The sequence below is a fragment of the Ahaetulla prasina genome, chromosome 1, assembly GCF_028640845.1.
Source record: "Ahaetulla prasina isolate Xishuangbanna chromosome 1, ASM2864084v1, whole genome shotgun sequence".
Taxonomy (NCBI): Eukaryota; Metazoa; Chordata; class Lepidosauria; order Squamata; family Colubridae; genus Ahaetulla; species Ahaetulla prasina.
Window position 1 is genome coordinate 253,435,392 of NC_080539.1, and position 13,606 is coordinate 253,448,997.

Below are 13,606 nucleotides of genomic sequence, written 5' to 3' on the forward strand. Positions count from 1 at the left end.
AAAAAGGCTCAAACATATTATTTTCCTCACATGAATCATATTCAACTTTATCCAGGTTGCTCCTATTGTGTCCCAATGAGCTCACAATACCACTCTAAGAGGACCTACTCAGAAAGAAGCAAATGCACTGACTTCAAAGGCATCTGCATAGTGCTGTAGCCATAGCTGACTTTTATAAGGAAGTGTGATGCAACTTCTTGCCATACAGATTAGCTGTAATGCTTTGAAAATAAAATAATCCAGGTCCAGGTCCATTTGGGAACTGAATAGGCTCATATCTGACATCCTAGAGCAGAGGTCTCCAAACTGGAGAACTTTAAGACTTGTGGACTTCAACTCCCAGAGTTCCTCAACTAGCTTTGCTGGCTGAGGAACTCTGGGAGTTAAATTCCACAAGTCTTTAAATTCCCAGCTTTGGAGAACCCTGTCTAGAGAATCGCTACCTATCAGCCCGCAGAGTAGAAGTAGAATATCTGTGGCCCTCCACGCAAAACTACAATTCCCAACAGTTCAGCAGTATTTGGAAAGCCACTACAGGTAGTCCTCGATTTACAACAGTTCATTTAGTGACCATTCAAAGTTACAATGGAACTGAGAAAGTGAATTATGACCATTTTTCACACTTAACAACCATTGCAGCTTCCCTATGGTCACATGATCAAAATTCAGATACTTAGCAACTGGTTCATATTTATGACGGTTGCAGTGTTCTGGGGTCACGTGATCCCCTTTTGCAACCTTCTAACAAGCAAAGTCTTGCCGGGCATAGGGCCGGGTTACTTACGGGACCGCCTGCTGCTACCGAATACCTCTCACCGACCCGTGCGCTCTCACAGAGAGGGACTCCTCAGGGTGCCGTCGGCGCGACAGTGTCGTCTGGCGACACCCAGGGGAAGGGCCTTCTCTGTGGGGGCTCCCGCCCTCTGGAACGAACTCCCCCCAGGACTTCGTAAACTTCCGGACCTCCGAACCTTCCGTCGCGAGCTTAAAACACATTTATTCATCTGCGCAGGACTGGGTTAGTTTTTTAAGTTATGGGTTTTTAATGGGTTTTATCTCCAAATTTTAATTGTGGCCAATTTAATAAGTTTTTTAATTGTATTTTAATTGTATTTATAGTGTATTGTGTATTTTTACTTGGCTGTGAACCGCCCTGAGTCCTTCGGGAGAAGGGCGGTATATAAATTTAAATAATAAATAAATAAATAAATAAAATAAGTCAACGTGGAAGCCAGATTCACTTAACAACCATGTTACTAACTTAACAAATGTAATGAGTCACTTAACAGCTATGGCAAGAAAAGTCGTAAAATGGGGCGAACGTTTCAGTAACAAATTTTGGGCTCAATTTTGGTCATAACTCGAGGACTACCTGTACTGAGCTACATAGCCAATGATGTAACATTAAGATAATTTCTTACATCATTTTTCTAACATGCTTTTTGGAGTTACAATACCAATGGATGCAGCCAGCACTGTTCTCTAATTTTTGTGATGAGCTGCAGGGCCTGAAACAGCTACCTTGAAAGGAAGTCTTAATCAGACATGAGGAAATATCAGAACGAAAACAGCACTTCCAGTTGTCATAAAATTTAATCTTGGTAAGCTTGTAGAGAAGTTTACTGTTGTTATAAAAATGTTATATTTGAAGGTATGATATGAAAATCTGTTAGGGAAGAAATGATTTGATGTGTCTAAGTGAAAAACAAGTTCAATTAATCTAAGTGAGATAGAATTAAGATGTAGAGGTAAAGTGGAAAAATATGACCTTGATTCTTGTCCAGAGGAAGACTATTAAGAAACATGCAAATAATAAATCTGTTTAATATTAACAATAGCATTCTTGAAATTACACTGGCAAGTACCAATTGCAGCCTCAGTCAATTTCTGTGGAATTTTTGCTACAGACAGAAGTAAGCATGTGAACGTTACCCATCACCAGCTGAAATTGGGGAACCTTGAAAATGTTGAGCTAACGTCTAATTCATTGAATAAATACTATTACCTTTCTTAAATTGTAGTGGCTCTAGATTATCTGTGCATCACAATGTATTTCGCAAAGAATGGCTCTCTCCAGCTGGTATACTGAATATATTATGACCTTCTGTCTTCTAGTGCAAACTGCTTTGCTGGTCGAAGGATAGTTCTGACAGATTTTCAGTGACAGGCTAAACCTACAAAAAAGGAAAGGTTAACACAGCTGTTAGCAAGATTGCCCAGCAAGCTTCATAACATCAAAAATAATTGAAGAAAATTGGGGAAATCAACAGCCCAAGAGAACCCTTAAGAGGTTCTTAGGGCAGAGCCACTTGTCTGAGGGAATGGCAGGTGTTAGCTGCGGTCAATGCACATTGAAACAGTGACAACATTCAAGCATGGCTCTCCAGAGTCCCATTCAAAAGCTTCTTGCACAACATTGATGTATGTTCAGCAGGATTTCCACAATAAATTCTTTACTTGGTTAATCTGGCACATTTACACCGTTCAACAAAAATTAGCTTTCAATAGAATCAGAGGATCTGAAGGATTTAACGTAAGCATGCATGGAAATATTTTCAAAATATCATGAATCTAAATCAAAGACCTTATTTTGTTTCTCCATAGCAACAGCATGCTCCTCCTTTTTTATCAATACTAAACTGTGCCTTCTAACAACAAACAAAATGTCAATCTACTATTTTCCATGCAAATATATCAATTTTGTCATACTGCAACGCACTCTGCAGGGAGCTACTCTTAAAAGGTATCCCAGGAGCTTCATTTGGTATGAAATGCAGCATCTCAACTCCTAAAAGATACATAATATGAGAATCTTATCTTGTCCATGGTAAAATATTTGGTCCCTCAAGTCATGCTACTATGTTCATTGTAGCAGAATGTGTCTCTGGGTGTATAGGTGCGTGTGTGTGTTTTCCTGGGAGCAATGAACAAGGGACTTTCTTAAAATGGATGGACTTAAAGTGCTTTTGACTAAAATATTAAAACTCTATAATTATTACAAGGAATGCTTTCACTACATTTAGAAGGAGGGGCAGCATTTATGCCAACTGAAATATTATTTTTTTGTTCTATATCTACTTCACTTTTCTTCAGGAAGACAGTTTCCATTTACCTCATATAAGACTTCCACAACAGCCTTATATAAGGTAAGATAGACTAATTGGCTCAAAGTCAATCAGTGGGCTCTAGAGCTGGACCAATACTTAGAATCACATCTGTCCAGCCAAATCCAAAGCCAAAATTATTAGTAATACATGAATGTTTTTGTGTATTATTATTATTATATACTTTATTAATTAAACATGAAACTCAGTCAACTGAACATTCAAAAATGTTCAAATACCATTGACTGATGCTAATGGTTGATACGGGTTGCTGCCAGTGTCCTCGGTATCAACCAAGTACCTTCTTAAGATGTACAATGTTCCGAGTAACACAATTTTTTGCAGTTCCGCTAGTGTTATTGCAGGAAGCTGCAGTTTCTTGATGTATTTTATAAAATTCTTGGACATGGCACCAAGGGCCTTGATGACAATGGGTATCACTGTTACATGTTTCATTCATAATCGCAGTTTCAATGGGCAGGTTGTGATATTTTGTGATTTTTTTCCCAGTTCTTTTTCTTCAACTCTGGTATCTCCTGGTACCGCGATATCAATAAATTGTAGGTTTTGGTTTTCGACAACTGTGATATCTGGCATGGTGTGTTCCAAATGATGAGCCACCTGTATTCAAAAGTCCCACAAGATCTTCACCTCCTCATTTTCGATAACTTTTTAAAAAGTTTAAAAAATCCAAAATTATTAGTAATACATGAATGTTTTTGTGTATTATTATTTTTGTTATGATGATGATGATGATTTATTATGTGTCCTTCTATCCACAGGAGACTCAAGGCAGAAATAATTTAATGTCATATCTAAATAATGATGAATCAGTAACAATGAGCAAAAATTATTAGGGCAACTTGTTTTCTACTGATCAAAGAAAAGATACTAGAGTCACAAGTAGGATCTTTTTTACTTGCTTGTTAAATGTAGAATAATTAACTCCCATGAATCTGCAAAATTTATAGTATAACAACTGTTCAAAGTTACAGTAGTGCTGGAAAAAAAAAGACAAAAAAAAAAAGTCAGTACTTGCACTTACAAAATGTCCTCCAGGGAGTTGGACTAGATGACCTGCAAGGTCCCTTCCAACTCTATTAATCTGTTTATCAAAATCAGGATGCAAGATAACCAGCATGTATTTATGAAGGTTGCAGTGTCCTGGGCTCACATAATCATCATTCTGACCTCCCCAAGGGTCTTCCAACAAGCAAAGTCAATGGGGGAAACCAGATATGCTTAACACAGCAAAAAAAAGGTGCAACAAAATCAGGTGCAAAAAAAATCATATTACTAAGCATTTCATTTTTAGACATATATTTTGAAAGAAAACATTCACCTATCTGACAAAATCTTAAATTACACTGGAATAATATTGAACCCAATTACATGACTGGAATCATTATTTTTGCTTTCTTTATTTCTTTATTTAGTGCTTTCTTTATTTAGTGCTGGCTTGCTGTATACCAAGGAAAGTATGGGTCATCTCATGCCTTTCCCAGTATTTTCAATTCCAGCTGTCATAATTTTGCCATTCCCCAAGCTGGCTGAAATCAACAGGAACTGCTGACCGCAAAATCCAAACCATAAAGATGATCAAATTGCTTAGAAACAGGGGGACCTATCATGGCTTTTTACCTGAATCTGACAAATGCAGCCTTTTGCTTTTAATTCATGGATAATTCCAGCAGATGGCAGCAATGCACTATTCTCTTGAAATCTCTGACAGCAGATCACTGGTTGTCTCCATCCGTTCTTTCAATTGCGTGACTGCATGATCGCTGTCAGCTTGTCAACTTGTTTATCAAAGGGCAAACTGGTGTAAATCATTCTGGGCCGAAAGAATGTGTGAGTGTATGTGGATGCCTCTGGGCAAGCCCAGGCATGTCATGGCATACTGAGAATTAAAATAGATAACCGGCTACCTCAAATACATACAAACGTTTTCCAGGAAGCCCTTTGAAGAACCTGCCATTTTCAAGCAAACTGTATTATCACTTATTTGTTTCTGGAGTTCCCCCACCCCATTCCACATACTTATTGACATCTCCAGGGCCACTCCACCAACTTCCAACACAACCAATAAGTGAGAAGGGAGACATCTTCAACTCAAGTTTGACTACAGATGATTTTATGGTCATCATGCTCATGCCCTGAAGTTTTAGGGAAAATACAACAATTGCTTCTTATTGACTTCTGAAATGCTTTTCTGATTTTCAAGTCTAGTTTACAACCCTGGGATTCCTTAGCAGTCTCTCATTTGAGTATTAAAAGATCCAGTCCAACCCTGCTTTCTTTTGGAGACCAACCACAGTCAATTATATGCTGTCATTTGCTGGGGCAACCCTCCATTAAGCTCTGTTAAAAATGTTCTCCAGAAGGAAAAGTGGGTTGGCAGTTAAGTCACAGAACATTTGTTTCAATGTGACAAAAGGAAGCTTCTCCAGATGCTGCAATGCCTGGAAATGCCACCACGGGTGTGTGGGGGGGGGAAGTACCAAGGAAATTCAAATAATGTTTTTATTTGAACGTCCTCTTCAGCAAAAAATAAAATCATGGTGATTCAAACAGATAGGGAATGGGACGCCTTGGAGTCAGCTCTCCCTTTTCAGAAAATTAGTGTGAAAATAAAAATCTTGCTAATTGAATAGAAATACATCAAAAGCAGATCAAGATCCCTTCTTTCTTTGATCAGATTTTAAAAGGCAGAGAAAAATACAGAGAAATTTTAGGGAAATAACTAATAACTTTGAAAATAGGTGAACTGGGCTAAACAAGGACCCTCCAGCAGAGTGAGTCAAACTGAAAATTAAAGTGGAAATAGGAACTGAGAAGAAACTAAAGTGAGGGAATACTGGAAGGAATGTTTTAGGGCCATGTATAAAAGCGGGAAAGATATGTCAAAAATGGAAACAAATAATGTCCATTTTAGTTTCTAAAAGTTAGTTAATGAAAAAGAATGATAATTGCTTTAAGAGCATCAAAATGTTAAACAGTATTGTGCATGAAGTATTTTAAAATAAAAATGTGAATTTCTTACTGCAGTTGTATAATTTGTTTAACACCGTGTGACCACTGCATCTGTGCTGGACATTCAAAAGAATGTTACTGTTCTTTTACATAAAATAAAAAATAGCTGAGGAAAAACTACAGAGGGTTAATTTGTTAAATTGCCTGACAAATGTTTGGACCAATTCTCATTGAAAGGATACAAGAGGTGACCGTGAAAAATTTTGAGAAGTGTAGTGAGGCTTTATACCAGGCAGAGGGCAGGTTCAATAACTTTTTGCTTTTCAAAAGGTTACTGAGAAGAGTATGGCTGTCAGGAAAAAAATGTTGTATATTTGTGTATTTAAAGGAAAATGTATGATGAAGTGAGTAGGCTTCAATTATAGAAATGTTCTGGATAAATAATGAGGTTGAAGATGGGCTGCTGAACGTGTTAAGAATGAAATGTGATCAAAGTAAAGCATGTATAAGAAGAAATGGAATGCTTAGCATACACTGTGCGCACAATTATTAGGCCAGCTGTATTTTGGAGGATTAATTTATTATTGAACAACTACAGTGCTCTCGGTCAATCCAAAATGTTAGTAAACCTCAAACCTGAATATTTAAGAAAGTAAACGTGAGGTTATGGCTTTCCTGGGAGAATATCTAAGTGTGCACAATTATTGGGCAACTATTAGTGTGCAGAAATATTATGCAACTAAATGAAAAATGAAAATTTTCCTAGCTCACTCATTTATTTTCATCTATTAAAGTGAGAATAATAAGCAAACAACTCAAAATTTACAAATAAACATTTCTGACTTTTTTTAAAAAAAAAATCAGTGACCAATATAGCCACCCTTCTTTTCAGTAACAGTCATAAGCCTTCCATTCATGGAGTCTGTCAGTTTCTTGATCTGTTGACGATCAACTTTTTGTGCAGCATCAACCACAGTCTCCCAGAAACTGTTCAGAGAGGTGTACTGTTTTTCTTCACCCTAAAACTGCCATTTAAGAAGGGCCCATAAGTTTTCAATAGGGTTTAGGTCAGGTGATGAAGGAGGCCATGTCATTGTTCTTTCATCTTTAAGGCCTTTACTGGCTAGCCACACAGTGCAGTACTTCGATGCATGCGATGGAGCATTATCCTGCACAAAAATCATGGTCTTCTTGAAAGATGCAGACTTTTTCCTGTACCACTGCTTGAAGAAAGTGTCTTCTAAAAACTGTCAGTAGGTTTGGGAGTTGATTTTGAGTCCATCTTCAACCCAAAAAGGTCCAACTAGCTCATCTTTCATAATACAAGCCCACCTCCACCTTGCTGGCATCTGAGTTGAAGTAGAGCTCTGTGCCCATCACTGATCCAGTCATGGGCCCATCCATCTGGTCCATCAAGAGTCACTCTCATCTCATCAGTCCATAAAACCTTTGAAAAATCTGTCTTCAGATATTTCTTGGCCCAGTCTTGCCATTTCAACTTATGTGTCTTGTTCAATGGTGGTCGGATTTCAGCCTTCCTTACCTTGGCCATGTTTCTGAGCACTGAACACCTTGAACTTCTGGACACTCCAGGTAGGTTGCAGTTCTGAAATATGACAGCACTGGAGGAAAATGGGTTCCTGGTAACTTCATGTTTGATTCTTCTCAAATCTTTGGTAGTTAAGATGCATCTTTTTTTCTCAACAGGTTTCTTGAGACCCTGTTGACTATTTGCAACAAAACATTTGATGGTTCTGTGATCACGCCCCAGTATTTTAGCAACTTCAAGAGTGCTGCATCCCTCTGAAAGACTTTTTACAATTTTTGACTTTTCAGAATCAGTTAAATCTCTTTTTTTACCCATTTTGCCTGCAGAAAAGAAACTACCTAATAATTATGCACACCTTGATATAGGGTGATGATCTCCTTAGGCCACACCCTCCCTCATTACACAAATGCACATCACCTGATCTGCTTATATCCACTAAGCATTTAAGTTTATACAGCTTGGAGGTAGAAAATACGCATACAAAGGATGATATAGTCAAAATACTCAGTTGCCTAATAATGTGCACATGGTGTATAGTTGTTGTGGAGTCTTTGGTACCCTCTAAGCCTCGTTGTTTTCTTGCAGATGTTTCATCACCAAACCAGATAACATCATACCACATATAGTTAATTACTGAACATGGATAAGGATATATGATGTTGATATTTGTGCCTACTGATATTTTACCCTTCAGTCGTCCTGAATTTTCTTTCTACATTTGTACAGTAAGCAAAAAACTAATTACAAATTTCCTTTCAAAGAATGCAAAGACAGAGATTGCACTTTGTAAAGATAACACAAAAAGAGAAACTTGGAACTGTAAGGGGATAAGGACTGAATCTTAAATCCAAACTTTTAGCTTTAAAAAGTGTGTGTGTAAAGAAACATGTGGAGATAGAAATATTGCACACATACCCCTCTCCATCTTGCTTTGAAGGTTTATTGTGCCTTTGAAAATTAAAGGATCTATTCCATCAAAAAGAAGGGAAAGGAAGGGAAGGGAAGGGAAGGGAAGGGAAGGGAAGGGCTGGAGATTGTATGAGGTTGTTTTAGAGACAACAGAACCAAGTGGGGAAGTGAGGACAGATAACAGAGAAGATATCAGGACCAAGCACCAGATGACGAAGTAACAAGCTGTACATACTGGCCTGGCTGGCTGGCAAGACTCAGAATTGAAAGAAAAATAAGTCAGGAATATTAGGAGATGAAATATAGTTTAAGGTTGGTATAAAGCACTATACAGATAAAATATATTCATTAGCTGGATCCATAAAGCTATAGGAGATAAGATGTACTATAGTATTATAAATCTGAGGATTAAGTTAACAAACAGTCAAGCAGAGCAGGAACTTGGTATCTGAGTTCAAGCTTTTGTGAAATTTTGCAATCCAAACGTCTGTAGAGATTCTCAGCCACCTAGGTCATGGTTGTCCCAAAGATGCTTTTTTCATGAAGCAACTGGGCTTTCTTGTTTTTTCTTTGAAGTCTTTTCGCTTCTTGGATGAGAAGCAAAACATCTTCAAAGAAAAAATAAGAAAGTCCAGTTGCCTCATGAAAAAAGTACCTTTGGGACATTTGCAATCCAAAGCCAGAGTTCAGCAATTGGTCCTTATGCCTGAGTCTATTACCAGCCTCAAACCAAACTATTCACATACAATAAGAAAGAGCAAGCAGGGCCACTAATGTTGCCAACCAGTGGGGAATATTTTTACCATAGACTGAGTCATCATAAAGTTGTCCTTCAGGACAATCATGAGAAGCTGTGCCTTTCAGTTTCAGTTATGGAAATTAGTTCTATGTGCAACCAAACTTTTCTTCACACAAATTCCACTATGTAAATTAGCAAAGGAACATCTTACGCCCTTCTCCATTGACCTTCTGCTTCTTTTCTGACTTTATGTGAATAGCTATACTAATCAGACTGAATGTCATGTCCAGTTACAGCTGCCCTTTGGTTTCAAGTTCCAAACTATTTGAACATAATCTTGGGGGAGAAGGCATAGCAATTAAAGATGTAAAAGTGATATCTATAGATCTAAAGTATGGTATTTGATCTTTCATGTACAATTCTGATTTTATTGAGCCTGCAGCCTGGCTTGGCAAGAAAATGATCTTATGTAAACGGAAAGAAATGAATATTCCTGATATTAAGGAATGGATTCAAGAGATGTGTCCTTTGTCAATTTTTTAAAAATGACTTTATATTCTAAAACTATCGATGGAGATTCTCCATCATCCAGGTCATGGTTGTCCCAAATGTGCTTTTTCAAGAGGCAACTGGACTTTCTTGTTTTTCTTCAAAGATATTTTGCTTCTCATCTAAGAAGCTGGAGAAGAGCTGAAGAAGCTCCTTGGATGAAAAGTGAAATGCCTTCAAAGAAAAAGAAAAAAAACAAGTTGCCTCTTGAAAAACCACCTTTGGGATAAAACTGAGGTGCTGGTCTAGGTATAATTAGTTAAGGATTGAATTACTTGCATATTGGTATCATGTGGGTTTTCTTTTTTCTTTTCTTTTTTTGTTCAGTTTATTTTCTTCTCCTTCTTGCTTAAAAGTCTGTGCTGAGCAATTGGCCCCCATCTTCACCCATATTTTCAATAAATCACTAGAGATGTGCTATGTTCCTTCTTGCTTCAAACGCTCTACCATCATCCCAGTGCCGAAGAAGCCCACCATCAAGGAACTGAATGACTACAGACCAGTTGCTCTAACATCTGTAGTCATGAAAACCTTTGAGAAGCTAGTGCTGTCCCACTTGAGAACCATCATGGATCCGCTATTAGACCCCTTGCAATTTGCATACAGAGCAAATAGATCAACAGATGATATTGTTAATATAGCTCTGCACTACATCCTACAACATCTTGAATCTCCAAAGACCTACGCAGGGATCCTCTTTGTAAACTTTAGTTCAGCAATCAGTACCATCATTCCAGATACTCTTCTAACTAAACCAGCTACAGGTACCTGGACAGACTTGTAAGTGGATCATAAGCTTCCTAACAAACAGGAAGCAGCAAGTGAAGCTAAGCAGAATCACATCAGATACCTGTACAATTAGCATAGAGGCCTCCCAAGGCTGTGTGCTCTCCCCACTTCTCTTCTCTCGGTATACCAATGACTGCATCTCTAACGATTCATCTGTTAAAATACTGAAGTTTGCAGATGACACAACAGTGATAGGTCTCATTCGAGACAATGATGAATCCGCATATAGACGGGAGGTTGAACAACTAGCCTCATGGTGCAACCGGAACAATCTGGTTGATTGTTCCGGTTGCACCATGAACACACTCAAAACTGTAGAAATGGTGGTAGATTTTAGGAGAAACCCTTCCATACTTCCACCTCTCATAATACTAGACAACACAGTAGAAACAGTAGAAACCTTCAAATTTCTAGGTTCTACCATATTGCAAGATCTAAAATGGACAGCTAACATCAAAAACGTCATCAAAAAAGCACAACAAAGAATGTTCTTTCTGCACCAACTCAGAAAGCTCAAACTGCCCAAGGAGCTGCTGATCCAGTTCTACAGAGGAATTATTGAGTCTGTCATTTGCACCTCTATAACTGTCTGGTTTGGTTCTGCACAGACAGACACAGACTTCAGAGGATAAGTAGAACTGCAGAAAAACAATTGCTACTAACCTGCCTTCCATTGAGGACCTGTATACTGCACGAATCAAAAAGAGAAAATGAAAATATTTACAGACCCCTCACATCCTGGACATAAACTGTTTCAACTCCTACCCTCAAAACGACGCTATAGAGCATTGCACACCAGAACAACTAGACACAAGAACAGTTTTTTCCCAACCGCCATCACTCTGCTAAACAAATAATTCCCTCAACACTATAAAACTATTTACTAAATCTGCACTACTATTAATCTTCTAATTGTTCCCATCACCCATCTCCTTCCACTTATGGCTGTATGACTGTAACTTCGTTGCTTATATCCTTATGGTTTATATTGATATTGATTGTTTCCTGATTGCTGATTTGTAGCCTATGACTATCATTAAGTGTTGTAAGTGTTGTACCTTGATGAACGTATCTTTTCTTTTATGTACACTGAGAGCATATGCACCAAGACAAATTCCTTGTGTGTCCAATCACACTTGGCCAATAAAATTCTATTCTATTCTATTCTATTCTATTCTAATAAATTCTATTCTATTCTATTTTAATCATTGCCAGGTAGATAATTTATTACCACAGTTTATTATCAGTGATACTTTTGTATGCTTGTTATATTTAATACACTAAAATATTTTTAACAATTCAGACTGAATCATTATATTCACATTTCTAAAAATTTTAAAACTTCTCTGACTTCACCACATTCTCTCAGTGATTGGTAGCTCCCTTTCTGATTTGTAGCATGGTGAGGCAGTGTATTCAGTTAGCTGTTTCATCTCTTTATGCCAGCTTAATCCACAACAGACAGGAAATGTGAATGCCCACACTGGCTTCAGCAACAGCCATTTCCTACTTGCAATTTGGGATATTAATCCTTGACTCTAAAATGAGGAAAGATTTGTGAGTTCCCTTAATATACAATTGCGAAAAATCTTAGTTCTACCTCTTTCTCAAGTGCCACCTTTGTATTAAATTTTATTCATGTATAGAGGATTTACCAGATATAGGCAGCAAATATTCAGAAGATGATAAGAGTTAATTCTGGTCTGTCTCTGCTGTATTGTTATCTAGCAGTTACCTGGAATCTTGAAGTCCATTCTTACAGCTTTCATAAATGTATCTTGGAGGATTTGTTCATTCCCTATTTTTTTTTAGAGTTGGTTTTCTACTTTTCCAGTTTCTTCCTTTAATATGTTATGCTGCCTCCATTTCTCCTTATTTTTCTTTGCCATGTATGCTATCTTTATCCCCCTTATATATGCTTTCATGGTGTCCCATAGGTTTGATAGTGAAGTATGTTGTTTTTTATTTTCTTTAAAAAAAATAGTGTCAATTATTTTGTGATCCTCTCAGTATATTCCTTCTCGCTTAAGATCTAGGGGTTTAATGTCCATCTTCTCATCTTTTTTTCTTTGGCCTCTCAATGTTATTTCAAGGGGGTTATGGTCTGCCCATCTATTTGGGAAAATCTCTATCTTCTCTATCCCTTTGCCTGCTTCCTTATTCGTCTATACCATGTCAATCCTTGACCACGATTTATGGAGATTGGAATAAAACATGTATTTATTTTCTTTTGGGCACAAGCTTCTCCACATATCTATCAAATTCAATTCATCTGTCATCTTCAAAAAGGTTTTCGGTAATATATTTCTTTTTTTCTTGTTCTTTTTGTCACTGGTGTAATCTTTTTTGATATCTACTAGTCACCCACAATACATACATTCCCTTGACCCAGGGGTGAAATCTAGAAGGTTCTGACAGGTTCTGGAGAATTGGTAGCGTAAATTTTGAGTAGTTCGGAGAACTGGCAAATGCCACCTCTGGCTGACCCCAGAGGGGTGGGAATGGAAATTTTGCAATATCCTTCCCCTAGGAATGGGGAGGGAATGGGGATTTTGCAGCATGCCCACCAAGCCACGCCCACCAAGCCACATCACGCCCACCAAGCCATGCCCACAGAACCAGTAGTAAAAAAATTGGGTTTCACCATTGCCTTGACCTATCTCGATAATCTTATCATGGACTTCCTTGTAGTATTCTCCCTGGTTTTTGTTGGGTGCATAGATAACTACCAACAACATTATTGTTTGCCCTAGTGTTACTTCCATCATTAACGTTCTTTTTTTTAGATCCACATAAATTTGTTTTGCCTTTATCCCTTCTTTAATATAAACCGCCACCTCTCTTTTCTTTTTTCCTGGTAGTGCTGTGTAGAGTTTCCCTAATTTTTTATATTCTAAATATTTTTCATCTTGTTTTTTAATATGTACCTCTTAGAGGCACACAATATCTGCTTTCTGTTTAATTAATTTTGTAAATATTTGTTTCCTTTTCACC